The following is a 26094-nucleotide window of genomic DNA, read 5'->3' as shown; positions in this document are numbered from 1 at the left end:
GTAGAGAACCAATGTGGGCATGAACAACATGGAAGAGGCCTATTATGCACTCCACAGGCTCCCATTGCTCATAAGAAGAGGGATAAACATCTGCAATATATATAAGAAGAGTTAAACTAAGAGTATCAATAAGTACAAATGACAAATCTAATGTAATTGAGCTGTGAAGAATGGAGACATTACTCATAACAAGCGGGAGAAACATTGAAAAATATATAAGAAAAGTTATAATGAGAGTATCAGTAAGTTCACATGTTAAGAGTACTTACAATTGCAACGTGGTTGATGTATATCTGATACATTTCCACCATTTGCTATCACCTCTGGATGGGTAAACACATGCTGAACAAGAACTTCCTTTACAGATCTTTTGCCGATTTCAACTTTGAAATCCAACACCCTGGCCTTCCATGCTGAGCGGTAAACGTTGATACCACTAGACCTCTTGGGTCTTCTTGGTTGCATGAGGACCCATGAACCTTTGTTTATCCTTTGTCCAACCCATTGGTTCTCTGCACTTATTGAAGCTGGTATTGTAATTGAGGATATGCTACTACTTGGCCTTCTAGGCAAAGTGCAGTTGTTGGTTGTTGGTGTGAGAGACAGTAAACACCTGGAGGCTCTTGGGCGAGAAGACGTGGACGCCATAGCTCTCAGAGAAAAGCTTTAGTGGAGGGAGATTCACTTTGAAAGCATTCTAATGGAGGGAAAGTGTTTTAGAATTCCAATATCTTGTGCGGGCTTAATGGTCACCCTCCAGTACGTTAATGACCATAAGAGAATATCAGAAGTGGGACCACATGCAAGCACCTAAAAGCTCGGTAAAAGGAAGGAAATTACTATGCTACAATCCTAGTTTCGTGAAAGTTTTATGCTATTTTCCTATTTTTTGAGTCTTTCCACGTACTTTCCTACGTAACGTAGCCTTCATGCTCATTGGACGCGCTCTATTTTTCTCTCTCTTCATATGGCCCTCCAAATGACCTCTGAAATTTCCTAATGAAGAGAAAACTTGCGTTTGCAAAAAGCCAAATCAAGGGGGGTGTAAGCTATGTACCAAGGTTGTGGATGTTGTAGACTCGAGCGCCTAGATCTCCCGAGCTCAATGGCTCTCACTATGGTGGGCAATGTATCTGTGCATGTGTATGTGGAGAGAGAGAGAGAGAGAGAGAGAGAGAGAGAGAGAGAGAGAGAGAGAGAGAGATTCATTATCGTCCTTAGAGGTCAGATATGACCTATGGGACCAAGAAGACATACATGGTTGGACCTCTTACTAGAGGAGTACATGGAGAATCATTGCTAATGTGGATACAACAAAATTTGTGACATATGTCACTTAGGGGAGGGAGAAGGGGAAGCTGGCTTGGGGGTTTTTGGAGACCGAAATTCTTTGATAATGGCTTTGCCACCTTAATAGATGGCCCATTTGCTGGCTGCTCAAATCTTTTGGAGTTCTTGTTTCTTGACTTTAAGTTGTGCAGGTGTCAAGGCCTCGCTTATCCATATTGTGGTGCCCTTGAGGGGTCGTGCTTGTTGTAGAAGTGTTATGCGCGCCTCTTTAGTTTTGAAGACCAAGATGCCTTGGTTGGTGCAGTTGTCATGGTGAACCTTCTCAATTGTGTTGGGGTCAAACTCGGTTGGGTGGATGGCTTGGTTGAGTTTCACTAGGGTTGAAGTGTAATCATCGTTCTCTCCCCACCAAGTAGAGGACAGGGCGCCGATATGAACAAATAGTGCTAGTCCTTCCCGGCCGTGGCATTCTTGCATGCACTCTTCTACTTTGGAGGAGACCGCAATGGTTGCTTCTTGGACTTTTGTAGCAAGTTTGGCCATGCTTGCGGTGAAGGTGTTTTCGACTTCCTTTGCTTTGGCGAGATGGTGCTCGCTATCATCTTGCTTTTGAGACTCAAGGAGGGGAAACGTGCCTCAAGGGCTGCAAGATGCACCTTGAGCTCTACGCTCTCATCCTTGAGCTTCGAGTTTGAGAGTGAAGGCGGTCCATCGGATCCACCTGTGGCGTGGGCACGAAGAGACGTGTTGGCTTGATTGAAGATAGAGAGCCTCCTCGTTGCATCGTAGGTCCGAGATTTTTCTCCCAGTCGAGGGCGCATATTTTTTCTTTTGTATTTTTCCTTGCAGTCGAAGCACACTTTTTTTTCTCCCCTCCTGTGGGAAGGGTCGCTTAGGTTAGGTTAGGATAATGAAACGACAATGGGTGAGGAGCCGTGGGACGGTGGCTGGGCTGGAGTAGTAGGTACAGAGAGGAGCCATGGGACGGCAGCTGGGCCGGACGATGGTGACGGCACTGGGTGAGGAGCCATGGGACGGCGGTGTGACCCGGGTTGAAATAGCGCACATAGAGAGCGTGCAAAAGCGGACGAGCTTTGGCCTGCAGGGTGGCGAAGGGGGGCAGGGGCAGAGCTAACGCTGTGGTGAGAGAGAGAGAGAGAGAGAGAGAGAGAGAGAGAGAGAGAGAGAGAGAGAGAGAGAGAGATGTGTACTATTTGCAAGAGATCTCAAATTTTTACCTTATAAATAGGAAAAAAATTGATATAAATTACAAGTAGCTATGAATATTTATAAGCGCACAGGGAGAGCGTGCAGAAGCGGACGAGCTTTGGCCTACTAGGTGGCGAAGGGGGGCAGGGGCGGAGCTAAGGCTGTGGCGAGAGAGAGAGAGAGAGAGAGAGAGAGAGAGAGAGAGAGAGAGAGAGAGAGAGAGAGAGAGAGAGAGAGAGAGAGAGAGAGAGAGAGAGAGAGAGAGAGAGAGAGAGAGAGAGAGAGAGAGAGAGAGAGAGAGATGTGTACTATTTGCAAGAGATCTCAAATTTTTGCCTTATAAATAGGAAGAAAAATTGAGAAAAATTATAAATAGCTATGAATATTGAAAAGAAACACTATGAATGTTGGAAAGACATAGACAAAGTAGCCAAGCTGTAAGATTCTTGCAAAGAAAGAGTCATAGTCGATTCGACATTTGTCATAGCGTTGGCCATATGTGTTTTCATCGCCTTATCTCGGAGTCGTGATGCCCACAAAGCTACCGAGTCACTTGCCGCTTTGATTGAAAGTTGTGAAATAGAAACCCTACCTTGAATCTTGCTCTGTGCATATCAACAATAATACATGCATACCTGCTCTTCTCATGCCACTTTCCAGTGTTCCTTGAATCAGATGCAAGAAAGCAAAGGTAACAACTTGTCATCATTATCTTGATTTTACAAGAAAAAACTAGTCTCTCTAACACTAGAGGAAAAGCATAAGTCCCCCTTCAACATGGAATGGGATAAAAGCAATGGGGGAAGGGCACATTCCCTATGATATTAGAAACAATGTGGAGAACTGTGCCAGCTCCACACCATACTTATGTATGGTTTTTCTTGTTTTTCCCACAATACCCAAGCATTCCGTGCACTATCTTCCTCCAAAAAACTCTAGCATTTTGCACGTGCATTGTTCCCTGTTGTACAGTATATTGCAACAAATAATTCCCTATTCTCAATGAACTCATAACGTTTGCATTCTCTTTTCTGAACATGGCATATTTCCTTGAAACTCTGTCATTATTCGGTGGTCTAAAGTGCTTGTCTATTGTGCAATATTGTGATGTCGTTGTTGCTTGCTAGTCTATTCTTCAGTACTGTGAATTTTTTGTTGCAAGATTAGTGGTCGTTGTTGTATGCATATCAGTTAAGGGTATTAAGCTAAAAATTGAACTTCACTTATGTTGTTGAGTAGATGTGAAGGCATGTATGACTCTCCAGAAACCTGATTACTTCAACATCCATCGTCTTTTAGATTGCAATGTCGTCATCTCCCATTCACATACATTGTGGTCGTCGTCTCATTGTAAATGCCCCCGTCCTAAACTATAAAATTGAATTTATTTATATTGTAGAGTAGATGTAGAGGCATGTATAACTCTCCATAAACTTAATGGCATCGACATGAATCGTCTTTTTGATTGGAAATGCCAAGGTCTCCCATTTGCGTACACATTAGCCTTCCTCTCGTTTGAAATTTCTCCCGTCATAAATTGTATAACTCTCCAAAAACCTGATCGCATCGGCATCAATCGTCTTTTTTATTGAAAATGTCGTGGACTCCCATTCATATACAGTTTGATCATCCTCTCTTTTTTGAATGCCATCATCTTACACAATTCCATGGCGTAACCTACCCACTGCAAAGATCACCTCACGTACTCCAACATTGGCTAAGCAATTTGGTCCCCCATGTCGTCGCGCTTAACCGAGCCACTTTTTGTTATGCCACATTGTAGGAGCACGATTCCCATTAGTTGTTGCACTTCACGTGCTATCCCATGTAAAACAATTGCGCTTTCTGTTAGATCGTATGTAAAGGCTCCCTGTCAGGTTACAAGCATGGATCTCAACCCAGCATATTGCACTGCTTTATGAAATTTTTGATTTCATCAAAAAAATATGATTATAGATAATAATTTGTTGATTTTCATTCCCTCCTCCCTATCGGTACAATACTTTCCATTGCTGCAAAAAATCTACCTTCATGTTTGAACTCAAAAGTGGTAAATGCTCTCATCGACCCATCGTAACGTCATTTCACTGCTTGTAGGTAAAATGCTTCCCGAGCAAATACTGCAATTGAAGAAGCGGTTATGCACACAACTAGTGCGGGACGCCCTCATGTTGGACGACATAACACCAACCTTGCGAGATGAGCGGCGCTTGCAATCCTTGCTCTCTAAAAAGGTTCACTCAATAGCCTAAAATTTTGAGGGTGTCAATATTGGCAATGTGCAACACCTTCTCTTCAGTATTGTTGGAGACATGCAAAATTGTGCCATGGACCTGCGAGGCGACCTGCCAGAGGGCATACAAATATGTAACATTTAATGCCTAGTAACTTGTGTGTAGGGAAAATAACATGAACATGGTGAGCATTTCATTAGAATAGATTCCTAATGAGCATAACAAGAGTGCTTGGGTGGAGAGAGCAACAAAAATCATAACACCTAGTTAGATAGGCATGAACAATACTTCAAAAGAGAGAGAAATTAAGCTATTGACAACAGTTGAGGACCGAATTTACATGGAGTCTGTCTGTCCTCCAAAAGTCTTTGTATTATATGTTTCCCCCATCAAGGGATATATTTTACAATACAATTCTTTGTGTTCCTTCAAAAACTAGCTAGTGCAATGAAGATGGAAGCTTCAAGCACTAAGGAAACACTTATAAAACACAACATCAATTTATCACGGTCTCAGACCCAAGACCTCACACACCTTCGAAGATGGTGAGAGCTAGTGGGGTATGAAAGTAGATTGAGAGGAAGAAGGACTAGTCTTACGAGAAAGATGTATATCTCCTCACATAATCACTCATATTATCATAGCATAGCCTAGTAATTAGCATGGTAGAGGAGATGAGCATGCATTGAAGCTTGGATTTTGGTTGGATTTGCATCACAAAGCCAAGAGTTGTTGGTGTAGGCCTCCCTTCTCACAAGCTTGGAGTAGATGATGAGCTTTCCATTAAAGCTTGAGAAGGAGAGAGAGAGAGAGAGTCTTCTTCCTTCGCCATGAGCTTGCGTAAGTGTGTAAGTGATAATGCCTTCACAAATCAGCCCCCTTTCTCATCTTGATCGACCCCTCCTGCTAATTCCTCGTGTTGGCTTCCCATTGGACCTTTCCAAGCTTAGCCAATAGGAATTAAGAGGCATAAGTGATAGCCTTGTGACATGTGTCCCCCTTTCCCCTTTTGTGAGAGATTTAGGTAAGTAAATAATGCAACTAAACTCTCATTGGAACCCCTTTGTCTACTGGCCAAAAGGAATTAGGCAAGCCATTGGGCTGTTAAATGCTCATTGCCCCTTGGGAGACTGCCCAATAGTCTTCTAGAGAGCTTAATTCTTATTGGTTCTTTTATCGAGTGTTTTTAAATGAATTAAACTAAAAGTACTCTAGCCTAATTCTCATTGCTCCACCTCTATGGCCATCCAATAGGATTTGAGTGCACCTTGGGGCAACTGGGCTAGGGAGCTGACATGTGTCCCTTATTCCCTTTGTGTAAAGAGACTTGCATGAGTATGTGTGTGTGTTTTCTCTCTCATCCCCTACTAAAAGGGCTCGCCCCCATCAATTTAGCACCACTTGAAGACTTTTTATACACGCAAAAAGCATCCAATTCCACTAAGCTTGACCATTTGGACTTACCTTTGAATTTTGGAACCTTAGCATTTTGGAAGTCTTAATGGGCTGAACCCTAAGGTCTTTGGAGCCCATTGTTGCACATTAATCTTTTGCAGATGGCCCCCCCTTTGGATCCCTATTTTCCGTCCTTAGGATCCTTACTGTGGCTAGTCTGCCAGCTTAACCAATATTCTAGCTTTTTCTCCCCTGGCACTTCCCCATATTAAATGATCAGTTTAACATGAGAAAATCATTTGGGAGAATTAGATATTAGTTATTATGACATTACCTCCCTCTTGAAATCATAGTCGTCGTCGACTATGGGGTAGAGAAGATAAAGCCTATTCATTAGTCCTTTTTCTAGCGGGTAGAGGATTCCTATGTTACCTACGACATCGTTCCAGAATGGATGACTAATCCATTTGGCACTTGAGAGCCTAAGGCTGCCACAAGCATGTCTGCACATTAGTCCTATCAATCTTCCATGGTATAGTGGCAATCTCTACTTGGTGTTTGGGAGACGTCGTCTTCGCAAACTTGATTCTAAGCATGCATACTACTTCACATTTGTGCACAATAAAGAAAAAGAGAGTCTTATAAAACAAAAAATTTGTTCATTTTAAACATTTGTACATTTGCTTACTCTAGGGAAGCATTGTAAGCATTGACAAGGTTTAGGCTATCCTTTAATTGTATGCCTTGCATCCATCTAGCATCTTCAAAAGGATAATTCTTAAACTTAATAAGATATTGTCGGATAATCTTACCACCTCTTAATACCTTGTCTTCATGTCAGAGAATGGACTTGGGTTGCAGCACCTCTTCTTGGTCCTTGATCTCTGATGGGTCTTCAATAGTTGTTTCTTGAGGTGGCTCTCCTTTGTCAGGCTTAAGTAGGCTGACATGAAAAACATTGTGTATGAGCCAATGGCCGGGCAACTTGAGTTGATAGGCCATCTCATTGATTGGTCTAAAAATTTGGAAGGGACCATAGTACCTTTTTGCTAATTTAGCATAGTACTTTTGGTGTCCCATAGGATTCTTGCCCATCGTGTGCCTTAATCGAGCCTTGGGAAATTGAAGTAACACCCAATCATTTTCTTTAAAGGCTTGGGCTCTTCTGTGCTTATCAGCAGCAACCTTTTGCCTTTGCTGTGAGATGGAGATAGCATCCTTAATATTTTGGAAAGATTCTTGTAAGTCTCGGCTATACTCATCTGCCACGAAGATCTTTCCGTGTACCTTAAGTAGCAGGGGACTTTTTTATCTTCCCTCAATTACCTAGAAAGGTGCTTTTCCCGTGGAAGTATGTACAGTGTTATTGTAGGCATACTCCACTAAGGGTAAGTACTTCTCCCATTGGGATCTTTGATCTACTTCTGTTACATAGGCTTTTAGTAGATCAAGAATTGTTAGGTTAGCTATTTCACTTTGGCCATCCATTTGCGGGTGATAGACCGAAGAGAAGTTTAGCCTTGTCCCTAAATTTTCAAAGAGACCCTTCTAGAAATTACTAGTCATTCTAGGATCTCTATCCGACACTATGAACATTGGCAAGCCATGGTACTTGAAAATTTGTGAAATGAAGAGGGTTGCCATTTGATGGGCTTTGATAGTCTTTTTGACAGGTATAAAATGAGCTTTTTTACTAAACCTGTCTACTATCGTCCATATTCCCGTATTCCCATGGATAGACTTAGGCAATCCAAAGATAAAATCCATGGATATGCTCTCCCATGGTGAATTAGGGATTGGAAAAGTTTGAAGCAATCCAGGTTGCTTCCCTCTATCAAACTTCATCTTCTGGCATACCACACATTTAGAAACATACTCTTGTATGTTTGCTTTCATGGTAGGCCAATAGAAACATGTTTCAATTCCCTTTTAGGGTAGACCGAATCCTCTATGCCCCGCATAAGGAGGAGCATGAGATTCATACATTACTTTCTCACGTAGTGAGTTGGTAACGCATAGTGTATTACCATAGAGAAGATACCCATCTTGTAAAGAAAATGGTTCCTCTTTCTTCCCTAGTGCAAGGGCTGAAATCACATCTCTAAAATCGGGATCAATAGCATACTCATCTATCATAGAAGATAGATCATTGTGAGTTGCTATGGAAATCGCATTCACTCTCGGCCGTCTTGAGAGTGCATCGGCTACTTGATTATGCTTGCCAACAATGTGAGCAATATCAAAATGAAATTGCAAAAGGAAATTTTCCCACCTCATTTGTTTGGCGGAGAGCTTGGTCTGCGTCATGAAGTACTTACAGCTTTGGTGATTCGTCTTGCAGAATGAAAGGAGTCCCCAATAGATAGTGCTTCCATGAGTCTAAGGCATGTAGAACTGTGAGGAGTTCCTTTTCATATATGCCTAGAGCTTGCTCAACAGAGTCGAGCCTTCGACTTTCGTAGGCTATGGCGTGCCCTTCTTGGAGCAAAACAACTCCAAGGCAATCACCACAAGCGTCACATTGGACCTCAAATGGCTTTGAGAGAACCGGCGGTGTAAGCACAGGTTGAGAGATAAGCTTTTTGAAAGCATTGTTCTCCTTGGCAGACCATGTATACGTAACGTTTTTCTTTGTCAGGTAATGTAATGGTCTTGCGATTTCTGAGAACTTTTCTATGAAGCGTCTATAGTATGCACATGTACCTATAAAGCTTCTTAGTTCATGAAGATTCCTTGGATTAGGCCATCCTAAATACTGAATCTCTTGTAAGAAAAACTCACTTTTCTTTCGACTAACCTAAAGTTTATTCTCTTTTAAAACTTGAAATATTACCTGGAGGTGTTGCTTGTGTTTGTCCAGTGAATTATAGTAGATGATAATATCATCAAAGAACACTCTAGTAAAGGTTCAATGAGGCCTGAATAGCTTCTCCATCAAGCAGTTGAATGTGGCTGGTGCATTGGTCAAGAAAAAAGGCATGACAATGTATTTGTAAAGACCAAACGTGGTGCAAAATGCGGTCTTTACAATGTCTTGATAAACTATCCTTATTTGATGGTAGCCGTTTTTTAGGTCAATCCTTGTAGCTTATCAAATAGGTCTCCTACCCGTGGAACAGGAAGCCTATTTTTTATAGAGATCCTATTTAATGCTCTATAGTTGACACACATACGATATGTGCCTTCTTTCTTTTGCAGTAATAACTCAGGTAAGCAATATGGAGATGAGCTAGGCCTAACCATATCTTTCTCAACTAACTCATGCACTTGCCACATAATCTCCTCTTGTTGAGCTTGAGAAACTCTATAAGGAGGTTTATTAGGCGCTGAACTTCCTGGAGAAGTTCAATTGCATGGTCATCATTGCCTTGTTTAGGAGGTAGTTCACAAGGGATGTCGTCAATAAAGACATCTTGAAACCCCTTGAGAAAATTGGATAACTCTAGTTTCTTGTGATTATTTATATTTTCTTTTGCTAAAGAATTAGGTTCATTTTGAGAATCTTTAACAAAAATCATGTACACGGAATAGAGCTCTTTTATTGACTTATTGAAAGCTTGCATATGTACAATGGGTATGGTGTTACCCATCTCTTTGGCACCTATGTACATATCTGTTTCCCTGTACTTAAAGTAAATTTTCCTTTCAGGGAATTTAACATTGGCAGCCATGCGATCAAACCATGGTGCCCCTAGGATTACATCCTCGTGCTTGAGAGGAGAGACAAAGAAGTCCTCTTTGTCCACATAGCTTTGGACATGAAGCCTCAATTTCCCAATTAAGGGAGTGACTGAAGCTTCTTGCCCCTTAAAACTATGTGGATATAAATTGTGAGTAGAACCAGGGTCAAAGAGAATAAAAGCATCATGTTCTCTTACCTTTCCGCAAGCATGGCATAGAGGAGATCATTTGTAGTGAGCTTCCTCTTCTTGGATTTTGACCAAGGTAGCTCTAGGAGGCTCATGGCGGGTGTTTTTTTGGGGACAAGCGTGATACGCATTCCCTTGCTTGCTGCACTTGAAACAACGGTTATACTTGCGATAACACTCAAGATCTTCAGGAGAGAGTTTGTTTTTGCCTTTGTAAAGTCCCTTCTCCTTAGCTTTGTTGTTATTGGAAGTGCCCTTAGGAGACTTTTGGACATTGTCCTTCCCCTTAGGCTCATTAGAACCCTTGTTTTCTGTGGCCTTACAATTTCTCTTAGCCCCTGTTTGGAAATTGATTCAAGAAGCCACCATAGTATGGTGTATAACCGCAGATATGGTGCGTACCCTTTGGGAGTTGACACATTTCGTCATTTCTTCAGTTAAGCTCGCACAAAAATGTTGTTTCTGCTCTCCAAAATCCATCTTTTTGAAGACTGTGTCTTTGAGATGTAAGTCCTAAAACTTGTCTACATATTTGTGAATGGATTCGTAGGGAGAGAGCTTCAAGCTTCACCATTCGGTGAGTACTTTGTCTTCGGCATCGATGGCAAAAAACTGCTTCATAATGGAAGCTCTTAAATATTTTCATGTTTGTGGGGCTTCACTGTTGGCCCATAGGCTGGCCCATAGGCTAGACCACCATTGCCTAGCGGACTTTTGAAAGTGCATAGCTACATGGCATAGCTTAGAGGACTCCATGAAGTCCTCATCTCCAAACGCCGCATCAAATTGTTGGACAAAGGCCAAGACTTTGTCTGTAGCACCAAAGGTGCCATTGTAGGTGAGGAAAGAGATGCTCTTTCCTCCCTCTTTGAACTTCTTGAGCTTCGACGACCTCTTCCATGCGGCATACGATTTCCTATGGCCTCTTCTTTTTTATGGTTCAAAAGTTGCACCATCGCTTTCTTCAGAAGATGAAGAATTTGAGGAAGATGGAGAAGAGGGTGACCTCTTTCTCGCCTTTTTCTTGCCTTAGTCCTCCTTGTCTGCCCCATCACTTTCTTCATAAGAGGAAGAGGATGAAGAAGATGGAGAAGAGGGTAACCTCTTTCTTGCCTTTTTCTTCTCTTGCTTATGGTCTGGAGAAGTGTGCAATGGTCTTCTCCGTTTAGGAGGTGATGAAGAGCGTTTTTCCCTCCGTCTTCGTGGAGCCATCTCCACCGAGGTGGCAAGAAACTCACTTCTTTCTCGTTCCTTCGGTGGGGGCACTTGAGTTCTCCTTTGGGAAGGAGATGCGTCGTCAAGTAGTAAATTTTTGAGCCCTTCGTACGGATCCTCTTCTTCTTCCCGAATCGGAGAGAGGCCTATTTTGGAAGTCTCGCAAGGAGGCTTCCTAGGTACTCTCTCGTCATGGTGGGGAGTTTGGATAATCCCATGAGTACGAAGCTGCCATTGCACTTCACTTTGGAGAGATGGATTTCCCATGGCCTGTTGAAACCTAGAAACAAGGTAGTTAACAAGCATAGGGGCATCATTAGTAGCGTGCTCATTAGCAAAATCAAAGCTATCAACATTAATTTCACTCTCTTTACTATTGCCAACCATTCTAACAACTTTTAGGTGTAAATTTTTTTAGGTGTACTTTGGCACTTCAAGCCCTAGTTGCTACTCCTCTTTACCCCTTTAGAAAATCACTCGAGCTATTGTACCCGTGGCTCGAATATCATTAATTGCAAGGAATAGAAAAGAGGGTCTTTCAACACCAAAACAGCATCGGCTCCTGTAAAGCTTCTAATAGCTCAATAGTGGTTAAGCCGTAGGCAAGCCCCATAGGACTCCACTATTAAGACCATAACTCTCGACAGTAATGCCCCGTTATCTGCACCAAGGCAGGTGCACTGCAAGGCTGAAAAATCCCTATTCCACTTACTCAATTGCAATTAATAATACTAACCATTTGTAGCTAGCTTGAGGACCTCCCTTCTTGAGCAAGAAAAGAGAAACCTTGTGCTTTGATACCAATGTAACATTTAATGGCCTAGTAACTTGTGTTTAGCGGAAAATAACATGAACATAGTGAGCATTTCATTAGAATAGATTCCTAATGAGCATAACGAGAGTGCTTGGGTGGAGAGAGGAACAAAAAGCATAACACCTAGTTAGTGTTGGGTTCAAGACCTTTTTCGGTCAGCCCGTGAGAACAAGTCTCGAGGCATGCAGCCATCAGTTAGTGGAGTTTTCATGAGCAAAAGGTGTGGTTGATATCACCTTTCAAAACTATGTAAAGACTTCTTTTTTGGAATTAAGGAATAGCGTGTTATTTTGCCTTTGCTTGTGTCGAATCTCTCTCTCTCTCTCTCTCTCTCTCTCTCTCTCTCTCTCTCTCTCTCTCTCTCTCTCTTTTGATCATAACTACACATACGACACGGGCGCATCTACACACAGACTGTAGGCGACATCCACTAGTTCATCAGGTAGCTTGTGTTTGCTACTTGATATTCCAGATTTCATCCTGACATTGCAGGTACTTCCACATGGGATGTATTGTCAGAGATGATGTATGTTTGTTGAGGGTTTGCTGGCTGTGAGTCACGCAGCAGACAACCGCCGCAGCGGTTACAGCATATAGTGGGAAATTTGTGGATGTATGACTTTGTGGGAAGTCTATGTACTGTCAGATTTATTGCAGCCTTTGTTGAGGGTCGAGTGAGGTTTTATTGAGCTGGGGGATTCTCGAATGTTGAGATCCTTTCGGTGATACAGGTCTTGGAGCGATCCCTCGAGCACCCTTAGATAGGCAGCTAGGATGTATTGACTGTGAGTTAGACAGTTGGGATTGCATCTTTGCTTTACTGCCGTTGAGGCATTGTCACAGTCTACGCTTACAGGTAAGTGACAGGACAGTGAGAGACAGTACAGGTGCAGGACAGGTTTACCCGCAGCTTACAGTGTCAGAGAGACAGTGTTTTTTGAGCTGTTTTTTGGTCTGTTTTTTAGTACACCAGAGCCATTTTACAAAGGAGACTCTGCCGAAATTGATGCAGAATCTGAAGCTTTCTTGGTTCATTTGACAGGTTGATATTGGTTCAGAGGTCAGTTTACAGGGGAAACTCTGCCGAATTTTTCCCAGGAAAGTAAACCACTGTGAAGCGTAGCTATGGCTGGATCACAGGACACTGCTCTTTACAATATCAAGAAGCTGGATGGAACCAATTTCCCATTGTGGAAGAAGCAGATTTGGCACGTGTTGGTACAAAAGAAGTAGATAAAACCTATAAAGCTCAAGGGGATAAAACCAGAAGATATGGACGAAGATGAATGGAGCGAAATGGATGAATTGGCACTTTCTACCATTATGCTGACTTTGGCAGAAAGCGTTTACTTCAATGTAGCAGACGAGATGTCGGCTTATCAAGCATGGTTAAAGCTGAGTGATCTTTATGAGAAGCAGAGTGCAGCTTCACAGGTATACTGGCTTAAGAAGCTTGTTGACTTGAAGATGAAAGAAGGGACACCTATGTCCAATCATCTGAATGAATTCAACACAATCTATAGTCAGTTGTCAGCTCAAGGTGTCAAGTTTGATGAGCCTGTTAGAGCTATGTTCCTGTTGATCACATTGCCAAAAAGTTGGGACACTTTTCGCACAGTTTTGAGTAATTATGCACCTCCAGATGGTTTAAACATAGCAAGTGTAGAAGGAAGTCTACTTACTGAAGAAACCAATAGAAAGACAATGGACAAAGGCAAAGGAACAACCTTAGTTGTCAGGGGAAGGACCAAAGAAAAGTACAAAGGTGGAAAGAGGAATCAGTCTCGTAGCAAGTCCCGCAGTGCTAAAGGCAAGAGTGACATAGAATGCTACCATTGTGGCAAGAAAGGTCACATGAAAAGAGACTGCAGAGAATGGAAAGCAGAAAAAGGCAAAGAGAAAGCTGAAGACCATGGTGAGAAGAACAAGTCCTCAGTGAAGATTCAAGAAATAAATGTGACAAACACTGTTGCAGAGGATGACAGTCTAGTGTCAGGAGACATCTACTTCTTGAAGAATACAATGGAATCAGCTCTTCTTACAGCATCTGATGGAAATGCACTGAGTGACTGGATTATAGACTCAGGGGCATCACTTCATGTGTCTCCAAACAAGGAGTGGTTTACCTCTTATGTGACAACTAAAGATCATGTTCGGCTAAACAATGGGCAGACATGTGAGATCTTAGGTGTTGGAGATGTTCAATTGAAGTTTCAGAATGGCTCTTCTTTCACGCTGAAGAATGTGAGACATGTTCCCGCAATTACAAAGAGCTTGATCAACACAGGTTTACTTGATGATGCTCGCTACGTCACCACTTTTGGACAGAACATGTGGAAGATATCCAAGGGTTCTATGACAGTAGCACATGGAGTAAAGTCTGGAGGACTTTACATGATTTATGTATCAAATGTCTCTAAAAATGTAATCAATGTAACCGAGCAGCCGAACGTTTCTTTGTGGCATAGCCGATTAGGACATATGTCCAAGAAGGGAATGGAAATCTTGTCTCGTTCTGGTTATTTGCCTGGCTTTTCATTTAATGATTTTGAATTCTGTGAACATTGTCTGTATGGTAAGCAAACACAGCAGCCACATAAGCATAGAAGCAGTAGAAGAGATACACGGTTGGCACTTGTTCATAGTGATTTGTGTGGACCTATGCCTAACCTATCTCTAGGGGGAGCTTCTTACTTTATGACATTTATAGATGATTACTCGAGGAAAGTATGGGTTTACTTTCTCAAGCACAAGGATGAAGCGTTTAGTGTTTTCAAAACGTTTGTGACACTTGTGGAGAATCAGAGTGGCAAGAAGCTTAAATGCTTACGCACTGACAATGGTGGAGAGTATGTTTCAAAGGCCTTTCAGGACTTTTGTGAGTCAAAAGGTATAAAACGTGAACTTACTGCTCCTTACAATCCTCCTCAAAATGGTGTTGCTGAGAGGATGAATAGGACCATACAAGAGAAGGTCAGAAGTATGTTGTCTAATGCACAGCTAGCAAATGGGTTTTGGGTTGAAGCTGTATCAACAGCTGTTCATCTTGTAAATAGATGTCCTAGCAAGGTTTTGCAGAAGGATTCAGTGCCAGAGATGGTATGGTCAGGCAAAATGCCCTCATACAAGCATCTCAGAGTCTTTGGCTGTGAGGCATATACTCACATTGCAAAGGAATTTAGGAACAAACTTGAGCCAAAGAGTAGAAAGTGCATCTTTCTAGGCTATGGTAATTCTGGTGAGATGGGGTACAGACTTTGGGATCCCGAATCCAGAAAGGTTGTCCGCAGCAATGATGTTCACTTTAATGAATCCAAATATCATTCTAAACCAGAGAGGGTTGAGGAGATTAGAAGAGGTGTCTTCCAAGAAGATGGACCTGCACGTGCAAGACAAAATGTCAAGGCTCAAGAGGAGCAAGGGCAAGATAGAGTGGAACCACAGGTTGTGGCTGAGCCTGAGCCACCTATTGTGCGTAGATCTGGACGTGTCACGCGACCTCCTGATAGGTTTGTTCCATCTATGAACTATGTCATGTTGACTGATTGCAATGAGCCTTCATGTTACAAGGAAGCAGTGCAAATGAAGGACTCCGGGAATTGGCAATTGGCCATGCAGTCAGAGATGACAGATCTACATAAAAACAAGACATGGAAGCTAGTTAAATTACCACAGGGCAAAAAGGCTCTACCTTGTTAATGGGTTTACAGGTATAAGATCACCGCTCATGATAGTCAGCCAAAGTACAAAGCAAGGCTTGTTGCCAAGGGCTTTAAGCAAGAACAAGGCATTGACTTTGATGAAGTCTTCTCTCCGGTGGTCAAGATGACTACATTGAGATGCTTTCTTGCATTGGTTTCCATATTAGATTTGGTGTTGCACCAAATGGATGTCAAGATAGCGTTCTTGCATGGTGATTTAGATGTGGAAATTTACATGCAGCAGCCAGAAGGTTTTGTTGAGAAAGGCAAGGAAGATTGGGTATGCCAGTTGTTAAAGAGTCTTTATGGCTTAAAACAATCACCGAGGGCATGGTACCATAAATTCCACAAGTTTATGCTTTCTCAAGGCTACAAACGTAGTGATTTCGATCACTGTCTATATACAAAGAAGGCTAAGGATGGTAGTTGGCTGATCCTTATTTTGTATGTGGATGGCAAGTCATATACTTGGTATGCGCATTGAGAGAGACAGATCAAAGAAGTTGATTTGGTTATCTCAAACAGAGTTTATTGACAAGGTTTTGCAACGTTTCAATATGGAGAAGGGAAAGGCACTGAGTGTTCCATTGCCACCATATGTGAAACTTAGCAAACAAGATTGTCCTGTGTCTGAGGAAGAACAGGCTGAAATGGATAAGATTCCATATGCATCTACAGTGGGTAGTTTGATGTATGCAATGATTGCTACTCGCCCAGACATTGCATTTGCAGTGGGAGTAGTAAGTCGATACATGTCAAACCCAGGCAAGAAACATTGGGAGGCAGTGAAAGGAATATTGAGATACCTGAAAGCTACAAAGAGTATGCGTATATGCTATGGGAGTCAGGAGCTAAGTGTAAAGGGTTTTATAGACTCAGATTATGCAGGTGACTTAGACAACCAAAGGTCTACGTCAGGGTATGTCTTTACATTGGCTGGTGGAGCAGTATCATGGCGTTCTAGATTACAAGATTGTGTTACTCAGTCTACTACAGAGGGTGAATATGTTGCAGCATCAGAGGCATGCAAAGAATCAATTTGGCTTAATCGACTAGTAACAGATTTGGGAATCAAAGAAGAGATGCCTGTGTTATATTGTGATAGTCAAAGTGCTATACAATTGGCTCGCAATCCAGTTTATCACTCAAAGACAAAGCATGTGGATGTGAAGTATCATTTCATCAGGGAAATGCTGGAGGATAAGCAACTTCAGCTTGTCAAAGTTCACACCACAGAAAATCCTGCTGATCTACTTACAAAAGGACTTCCCTCAGAGAGCTTTGCGCATTTTCGCAAGCAGTTAGGTGTAGGGTAGTACATCACTTCTCTACATCTCTTGTATATTAGCTTGTATAGTAGCTTCTCTCACACTTAAAGTACCACATTGGACTTTAAGTGGGAGGTTGTTGGGGTATAAAGCCCAATGTGGTCGTCCAGGTAAGTGGGCAGGCCGCCAGGTATGTACACATATTCTTTTGTAAAAACCTAATAAGAACTCACTATGCTCTACACATTACAGTAGAGCGAGTTCACCATATCGTCGTGCTCTTCTTCTATTCTAGCGCACTCTCTCGCGTCGCACTTCCGCTCGTACTCCTTCAATGGTGATGCATATGTGGCTAGTGGCAATCATGACAAGCAAAGGTAGCATGGCGGTAGTTGCGGTCGTTCACAGGATCCCAGGCAAGGTCGTAGCAAGAGTCACGACAAAGACATGCAAAATGTAGAGTGCTACTAGTGTCATAAAAAGGGATACTTGAAGAAAGATTTGTCGCACAATGCAGCATTGTAAGGGCAAAGAGAAAGCAAAATCTGACAAACCTAAAAGCAACATGAAAATTGAAGAGCTTAATGTGATTGAGTATCCAACCATTGAAAAAGCTTCTGAAGTGTCAAATGATGTGTTGATTTTCACATGGGATTGAGTCTTGATGCATTGTTAGCTCACGATGAGTGTTATGCGCAGAATTGGATTGTGGGCTCAACTGCTAGTTTTCATGTGACTCCTCACAAGGAGTGGTTTTCTACATACACTGCCACACATGGCACGATGAAGCTGGGCAATTCTTATGAGCTTGATATATGTGATGTGGGCAGCATCAAGTTTTCTATGTGAAATGGCATTGAGTTTATGTTGCACAATGTTAGACATGTATCCAAATTGACAAAGAGTTTGATGTCAGTTAGACAGCTGGATGATTTGGGTTACACTAACATATTTGCTCATGGTTCTTGGATTATCAAGAAGGAAAATCTGGTCATGCTTAAATACCAGAAGTCTGGCTCATTGTACTCACTTTATGTCTCTTCAATGAAAGACAATTTTGTTTGTGTAGCCGAGCTATCATCTACAGAGTTTTGGCATAGCCGGCTAGGAATATGAGTCAAAAGGGAATTAAGGACTTGCAACGTTCTGGTTATATCCCTGTGTTAGATTACCCTAAATTCTCTTTATGTCAGTATTGTATCTTTGGCAAATAGATTAGGTTGACATCAGCACCTTTGGACAAGGAGTTAGGGAGTCCTCTAGATCTCGTCATAGCGACTTGTGCGGACCTATGCCAGTCAAGTCTCTAGGGGGAGTGTTATACTTCCTAGCATTCATAGATGACTCTACTAGAATGGTGTGGGTTTATCTCTTGAAGCAGAAGAGTGACGTCTTTAGTGTCTTTCAGAATTTCTTAGCATTGGTCGATGACCAATCGGGTAGAAAGCTTAAAGTTTTGTGTAGTGACAATGGAGGCGAGTACATCTCCTCCGAGTTCAGACTAGTACACCACTAAAGTACAAGGTTCCGCAGGAGATGTGGATGGGAAAATAGCCCAATTATGACAGATTGCGTGTATTTGGATGTGAGGCATTCTAACATGTGTCAAAAGTGCTTAGACAAAAGCTGGACCCCAAATCACACAAGTGCACCTTCATTGGATAATGATGTAGACAGAGAGATGGGATATTGTCTTTGGCACGTTAAATTAAAGAAGGTTATATGCAGCTCACAGGTGATATTAAACAAGTTTAAGATGCATAAAAATCCAGTAAAGACATTGAGTATCGCAGAGTACGGTTTGAGGATGTTACCTCACCACCAGTTACACAGAATGTTTGTGTTGGGATGCGAGGTTTTGTTGCATCTCTTATGTGAACAGTCTCTTCCATCTAGAAAGCCTTATGTGTCAAGGCATGTGAAGAGCCTCGTACAACCTTTGTGTAAAGAGAAAGCCACTTGTGGTTGTGCATAGGCAGCCACATATTGTGCTCATGTGTCAAAAGGTTGTCTATTTGTAAAAGCCTATATACAGGCACATTCTGTTGAATATTTGTAAACTTTATCATTTGCAATATACCCTATTGTATTGTGCAACAGTCTCTCTCTGGCAAGCTCTACACTAACCTCTTCAAGCATGCCATTAACATGAATGGCACATTAATCCACTCACCTTAACCCTACAATTGGTATCAGAGCGCCATTATGTAGGTAGTTTCGTTTCTCCCTACACTAGATCCACCTCTAGATTAACATAAGATAGTGTTTTGCACTAGAATAATCTTTAGCAAGATAGAGAGAGGTAGATCAGGATAAGTTTAGCAATAATCGAGAGCCTAATTTCGGGAAGCTAAATTCAAGGAGTAGTCTCGTTTTATTAGTAAGGTGTTTTAATAAGTGGATGAGTTGGCTTTATCTGGTGATGCACGATGCAAACACGTGGTCTCCTTGGCCACTACAGCTTGCCATTCAACACACCACCTATGCACACCAGCCTCGGTAATGAATATTGTGCCAAATCTATAAACAAGCCTCACCGAACACGTTAGCATCTACTCAACTCCTCTCGAATACACAACTCCTCTCACACAGGCTATCCCCCATCATCACGAACTAGAGTTTACACTACATGCTCGCCAAAAGTCTACGGAGCGGCCCAAGCTTCCTAAGCAGCCTGCAATCCCCCACTGCAAGTGATCTTCAACACCTGGTTTTCCACCATAGTCATCCTGCACTGCTAACCCTTGCCAGGCAAGGAAATTCATAAAACCAATCCCATCAGCAACCCACTAATGTGCCTGTGCTTCCCATCCTCATCGCGAATAATTTGTTGCTCTCCTTCACTTGGAACCCACTGAGCCAAAGTCATCACCAACAATCGGTCGACACTCAAATTCTTCAAACTACTACAGTAAGCTACGGCATAGCTCTACCTTGTCGTCGTCATCAATTTTGCTTCTGTCATCATTGATTGCTCTATCAATTGGGTACTACATTGGTTATTCTCACTTTTGATACCATGAGGCATCCTTTTCTTTAGTGTTTGTTCCCGCGGGCGAGAACTGTAGCAAGAGCCCATTAATTTAAACCCTTTCTAAGGGTCTTTTCCCGTGCTGAAAGCAGAAAACCCCCCAAAATCTCAAGCTTTAAATCTTTGTTTGGCGGACAAAGCGACAAGTGGCCGTTTCCAGAGAAGGGTCATATTTTTATGAGAAACCTTTGTAAAATTCTTTTGTAAGGGAGCATCTCTAAGTCGAGAGCTTGTCAAAGGATTTATGATTATTCTTCTGGGAGCAATTGTATATTAGAGAGCCAATTAGAAGTTTAGGAGCTTTTCGCCGGACAAGCCATTTGTAAAGACCTAAACTATAAAGGTCATTTTTTGTAAGTTTGAACATCATCTTTTTTATGAGAAACTGAGAAGACAGCGTACGTTTGAGAGCTTCTTCTTGCTCCAACTTGTAATCTTCACTACTGTGGCTACGGTAATCCGAATTCAAATTCGTTTATTGCATTGTGTTCCTCTTACTTTGCTCTTCCATTCAAGTGTAATCATTCAAGATTCGGTGTAGGTTTTTAACTACGAGTTTGAGACCTTAAATCGTTGTTTTGAGTGTTTAAACGCGTATTTTATGTTGTTTTGACCTTAGGAGAGGCTTTAGGGACCCTAAAACGACCCTTTAGGATCACATGTTCGCTGTTTTTGTTGACTTTGGGATGAACGATCGCGATCTTTGTACCTCTTCAGAATGCTGTGACAGTGATACGATATGTTCCTGATAGTCTCTGTAGCTTCCCTTCAAGTTTCGTGTGAATCCGACATGATTTGCATGGTAAACGGGCGTGAGGACTGTAGAGTTGTGTAGAAGGACATAGGCAGATTACTTGGCTTTAGTGCGTATGATTTTCTTGCAGAGTTAGTAGTTGGATCTCATCGAGTTCACTTCATTAGGATTGACACCCTAGTGAGTTTCCATGCCTCATCTTGGTCGCTTCCCTTGTATTGATAATTTATGTTGATGCGTGAGAGCTATGCTATGGACGTCCGTCGCGGCGACCCACAAACATTGGCGCCGCTGCCGGGGAATGCACCTTAGGTGATGAGTGACCGAGTGCGCAGTTAGATTCTTTAAAAAGAAGATCGATCCACAAATCCATTTTACACCTCAGTTAGGTTGCTAGACAAGGGTTTAGAGCTTAGTGGAGTCTAGAGTCAGTGGACCAGCTAGATCCTCTCTTAGGAGATTTAGGGAGCTGTGAGTAAGAGTGTTCAAAGCATTTTTGCTCTTCAATTTCTCTAATTCGATTGAGTATTGAACTCTCCCCGAAATCCGCCGTGTTTGTTTTATTTGATTCATTTCCTTATGTTTTTTCATTTCTGTACTTAGGAGTAGGATAAGCAAATCACATTCCAATCAGATTTGGGGCAAAAGTTAGAGTCGAGAAACCAGAAAATCATAACTTTGGCAAAAAGGCCATAAGACTCTGAAATTTTGAAAATCTGACCAAACAGAGCTGAAATTGATTCAAATCACAAAGTGGTAGCACCAAACACTGGGAAATACCTGTCAGAGGGAGCAGACCAAATTTCATCAGATTTGGCCCAGGTACTACAATCGCGATCGGTATACCTATGTGCCAGATTTTGACCAGATTTGTTGTGTGCCTTCCTGATAAGATTCTAAACAAGTTTGTCTAAACCAACAACACCCAAAAACATCAAAAATCAAGGAAATCAGGCCACTTGGGTAAAACTATCCTTACAAACCCAGAAAGTGAAAAATCTTGGCTTTTAATGATCCAAATGCAAAAAGACTTGGAGGATAGCTCTAAAACATTAGTGTCTACAAGCATGTCAAATTTGGTCTAATTTGGGCTCAGAACTACGATCGCGATCGGTGTACCTAAGTGCCAGATTTTGACCAGATTTCATCTGTGGGATCCTCAGGTGTATACAAACATAAAAGTCTAAAGGACCTAGAGCCAGAACCCTCAAAATACCTGTCAAACCATCTGAATACAGATCCAAGTCAAAAACTGCTAAACTAGCCTAGAAATTGACTTTCAGTAGACCAAAACACATCAAAACTGGGAAGAAACCATATAGAGGGATAGCCTATACACAGGACAACCCCATATATCTTCCAAATCCCTAATCAAGCACCAAAATTAGATCAAACTCACAAATTCTGAAAAACAGACACTTCCAACCAAGAACTGGTAAAAGCTTGACTTTTTAGAGTCTGATTACAAAAGTATCAGAGAGGTAGCCTTAAAATAGCCTAGTGAACAAGCTGATGAAGTTTGGTCAAATTTGGGCTCAGAAGTACGATCGCGATCGGTGTACCTCTGGCCCAGATCTAACTCATTTTTGACATGTTCATAGACCTACACTATTTAAGATATCATGAGTTGCCAAAACTCAAATTGGACATACTGTCAATAATCTGCAAGCAAAATTGTGTTGAAATCATTGTGAAAGTGTTGAATCTGCTGACAGTTGGAATGGTACAGTGATCTCATAGCCATCAAGTGTATTCATTTGCAGAGACCGATCAAGTAACAATCCATGCAGTCGCAGGAGTTGGAAGATCACTCCATATCCAGGTAAGAGGTTTGGATTCAGTCAGTAAATCCCACTTTCTTCATGTTTTTGAGATCGGGAAAACAAATCAACATCCAACACCAAAATTTAGCTGATCAAGCAAGTGTTTTATCAACGGAGGAGAGTGTAAACCAAGGGGTAGTACGACCGTTAGAGCCGATCCTTGAAGAAGGCATCTCCGATACTTCTTCAGAGAGATCTTACGAGTATTTCACAGAACAGTTGGGACAATTAAAACTAAACGAAAGAGAAAACATGGCACCGGGACCATCAGACCCCTCGTCCACAATGAAGCTATTGTTTATCAAGTATCAATATGACAACAAGCAAGGAGCCAAGATATACAAAGATGGTATGTACCGCTACTGTGTGAAAATAGAAGATAGACCAAGTGAGTTCAGGGACATAGTGCCTGTGAGCTATAGCGGAGATAGGTACCTAGATGACGAGGTTATCATGTACTTGGTAGTCCTCAATCCTAACATTGTAGACAAGTGGGGATTGATGGGCACGAAAGCCAAAATAGATGAGGAACATGAGGAAAAGGCACCAACAATGAGCTTACCTAATGCGAGGTTAAGGGGAGAAAATGAAACGTTGAGAGTCAACACGGATAATGTCTACTTGGGGTTATACAAGTATAATAATGGAGAGCAAGATCTCTATTATAGATGCGAGGAACCCTACGTCGGAGAGATGACGGAGCGGAAAAGACTTTATGTCTTCACCTACACAGAGGGAGCAGAAACGAAAATCGTCGCATACGACAAGTATGGAAGACGATACGCAGCAATCGATAAAAAGGATTTGGAAGGATGTACGTACTTTGGGGGACCATTTCACCAGTATTATGTCACTCCAAGCCCATTAAGACCAGCACCTACAACTGTCGTGCTAGACCCGATGACAACAGGTGGAGAGAGGACTCATGTAGCTGATTCTTTCAGTTGACCTCATTATTCTATGCCAAGCCCCATGGGAACATTACATTCCAGAGAATCAATGGCTACAAATCGAGGTAGTGCGGTTCCTATCTCTACACATATAGCAGTAGGTCCGACATTTGCAGCCACACCATCACATTTGCCTCCTAGTAGTAGATTCGGGACAGGGGAGCCAACGAGAGCAACCCACGATATCCATGATGCACGAGAACGATTAAGTCGAGACACCGGAGCAATGAGACTGGTCGCAGACCATAGATGGATTAAGCCATCCCAAGTAGCGAAGTGCATGCCGAAGAAGTATAGCAAATCAGGGGATCCATATGCCCATGTATCACTCTTCAAGCAAGTCTTAAGAGCAGAGCATATCATTGATTTCCATACTCAATACGAGGGATTCGGGCTGACCTTGGAAGGGATGGCCTTAACATGGTTTCAACCTTTGAACCCTGAAACTTGTCCGAATATTGAACATGTATTGCGCGAGTTCGCGGAAGAATTCTCAAAATAGGGTATAAAGCATAATAATGTATCACAGATATATGCTTTTAAACAAAGGGAGAACAAAAAAGTGAAGGAAGCATCCTTGAGATTCAAACAATACATTGAAAGGTGCCCGAGGAGAGAATTACCGCAGGATGAGAGATTGTATGTGCTCTTCATTGAAGGACTTAGGAACGAAACCTTGAAAAAGGACCTTCACTTGAAGGCCTGTAGCACATTTCAACAGGTTACAAGGGAAGCGTTATATCTTGTTGATAACTGCAAAGCATATGGGGAAGTGTCAGAAGATACTGATTCAGTAACTAGTGGCTCTTGATCTATTAAGAGCGAACCCTCTACCAAGAAAGATGCCCAGGCTTCCTTGATGCCGCAATCTGGGAGAAATGGGGCCGTCCAGCTCTGAGAAAGACGAGAATGAAACTGCAACTCGTAGATGGGTATGTAGAGAGACCATTGGGAATCTTGGACCAAATAGTTGTAACTTCATGTGGAATTAACTATGAGCACACCTTTGCTGTGGTGGATTTCGGAAAAAGGAACAACTTTGACATTATTTTGGGCCGACCTTTTATGCGTCAACTCAAAATGATACAAGATTGGGGGTACGACCAAATTTACCTAAGGCACGAAGAGCTAATAACGAAAATCAACATGAAGGATCACAGCTATAGAGACGTTGCAAAAACACCAGTGCAAGAATTTAATTCAACCACAATAAATGAAAAAGAAATACCTGCACAGATGCAAATGAAAGCACATGTATGGATGTGTGGAGCATCTGATTGTGGAGACATAATCAAAGAGGAATGCGTTGTGAGCGGGATGAACACACACAAAGCGCCTCTATAACGACCCGACACACACTCTTGGAATGATACACACACACACTATGGGGCACCACTCGGCTTAGACAACACACCTGGCCGAGACAGGGAACACACCTCTGGAGTGAGAGGAGAGAGACTATCCACTTGCCCACTCCACACAGACACACACACACACACACACTCAAAAAACTCAGCTCAACAGAGGAGAATTTCTGATGCTTAGATACAAATGAGCTTGGGCCAACACCAATGGGGCAAACAGCTCACACAATATGGGTAAAAGATACCAGATACAATCACAAACTGGAGCAGAAACTTCGCTCATAGGAGAAACTTACACAGAAAAACAGTAGGAAAAGAGTGAGGAATTTGGCAAAATGGACAACGCCATCGCGTCCGGAATGGCCCAAAACCCCAGTCTACAATGTCAAAGTGCTCAAATCCGACCTCGGATGAGCAGTTTACGGCCAAAACAGGCTCCAAAATGAGCAAAAACACAGCTGCGGTTCTTCCTCCTCTCTTCTCCACGTTTTTCTGGTCTTCTCTCAGTTTTTTCAGTTCCCACACTTAGATTTATTAGTTGGGCACCCTTGGCCTTTTAGATGACCTCAAACGGACCCCGAACAGGCCAAAAACTGACCTCGTAGTGCATAGTTGTCACCTTTTTGCATCATTCGCACACCTGGCACTCAGCTTTTTTCCAATAATGCATCTCGCCACCACGTGAAGTGGCCCCAAAAAGTGGTCCTCATGATGACCTTTCTGCATAATTATCACAAGGAAACACCCACGTTGTGTCCGTACTCATCCACGTGCAAATATTGACCCCGTTCGCCCTCCTGACGCCACTAGATGCCATCTGACGCACCTGCTGACCTCACGTCGTCGGCCCGCGGATAGCTTCCTCGAGAAGTTTTACGCGCTACCAACTCCTTCTTATTGTAGAAAAACACAATGGTACTAGTAACGATGAAAATCGATGCACTATGTACATGGTGTCCTACTTGTACACATGTGGGGCCCACGTAACCACCTGGCTCTGGAAAATGGGCAATACCTTATTTGATGCACCATGCATGTGTATGTACATATGCGCAATCCCTTGCTCCAAAAAACTCCTGACATAATTTGCCCATCCCCTAGCCTGCTAGATCATTCATGATCAGCAGCAGCAAAGAGAGATATGAGACTCGCCGCATCACAGGTCTCCTCATCCCTC

The 26094-nt window shown here is 42.3% G+C and overlaps 1 pseudogene; it reads right to left on the bottom strand.

Annotated features, from left to right (window-relative positions):
* Window positions 1-1235: 1235 nt before the first annotated feature.
* Window positions 1236-2074, bottom strand: LOC147427658 (uncharacterized; annotated as a pseudogene).
* Between the last annotated feature and the right edge of the window lie 24020 nt (window positions 2075-26094).

This window comes from Adiantum capillus-veneris, chromosome 23, assembly GCF_014529385.1.
Source record: "Adiantum capillus-veneris isolate H3 chromosome 23, ASM1452938v2, whole genome shotgun sequence".
In the NCBI taxonomy this organism is placed as follows: Eukaryota; Viridiplantae; Streptophyta; class Polypodiopsida; order Polypodiales; family Pteridaceae; genus Adiantum; species Adiantum capillus-veneris.
The sequence above is the reverse complement of the archived record's forward strand: the minus strand, read 5'-3'. Positions and strand labels throughout refer to the sequence as shown.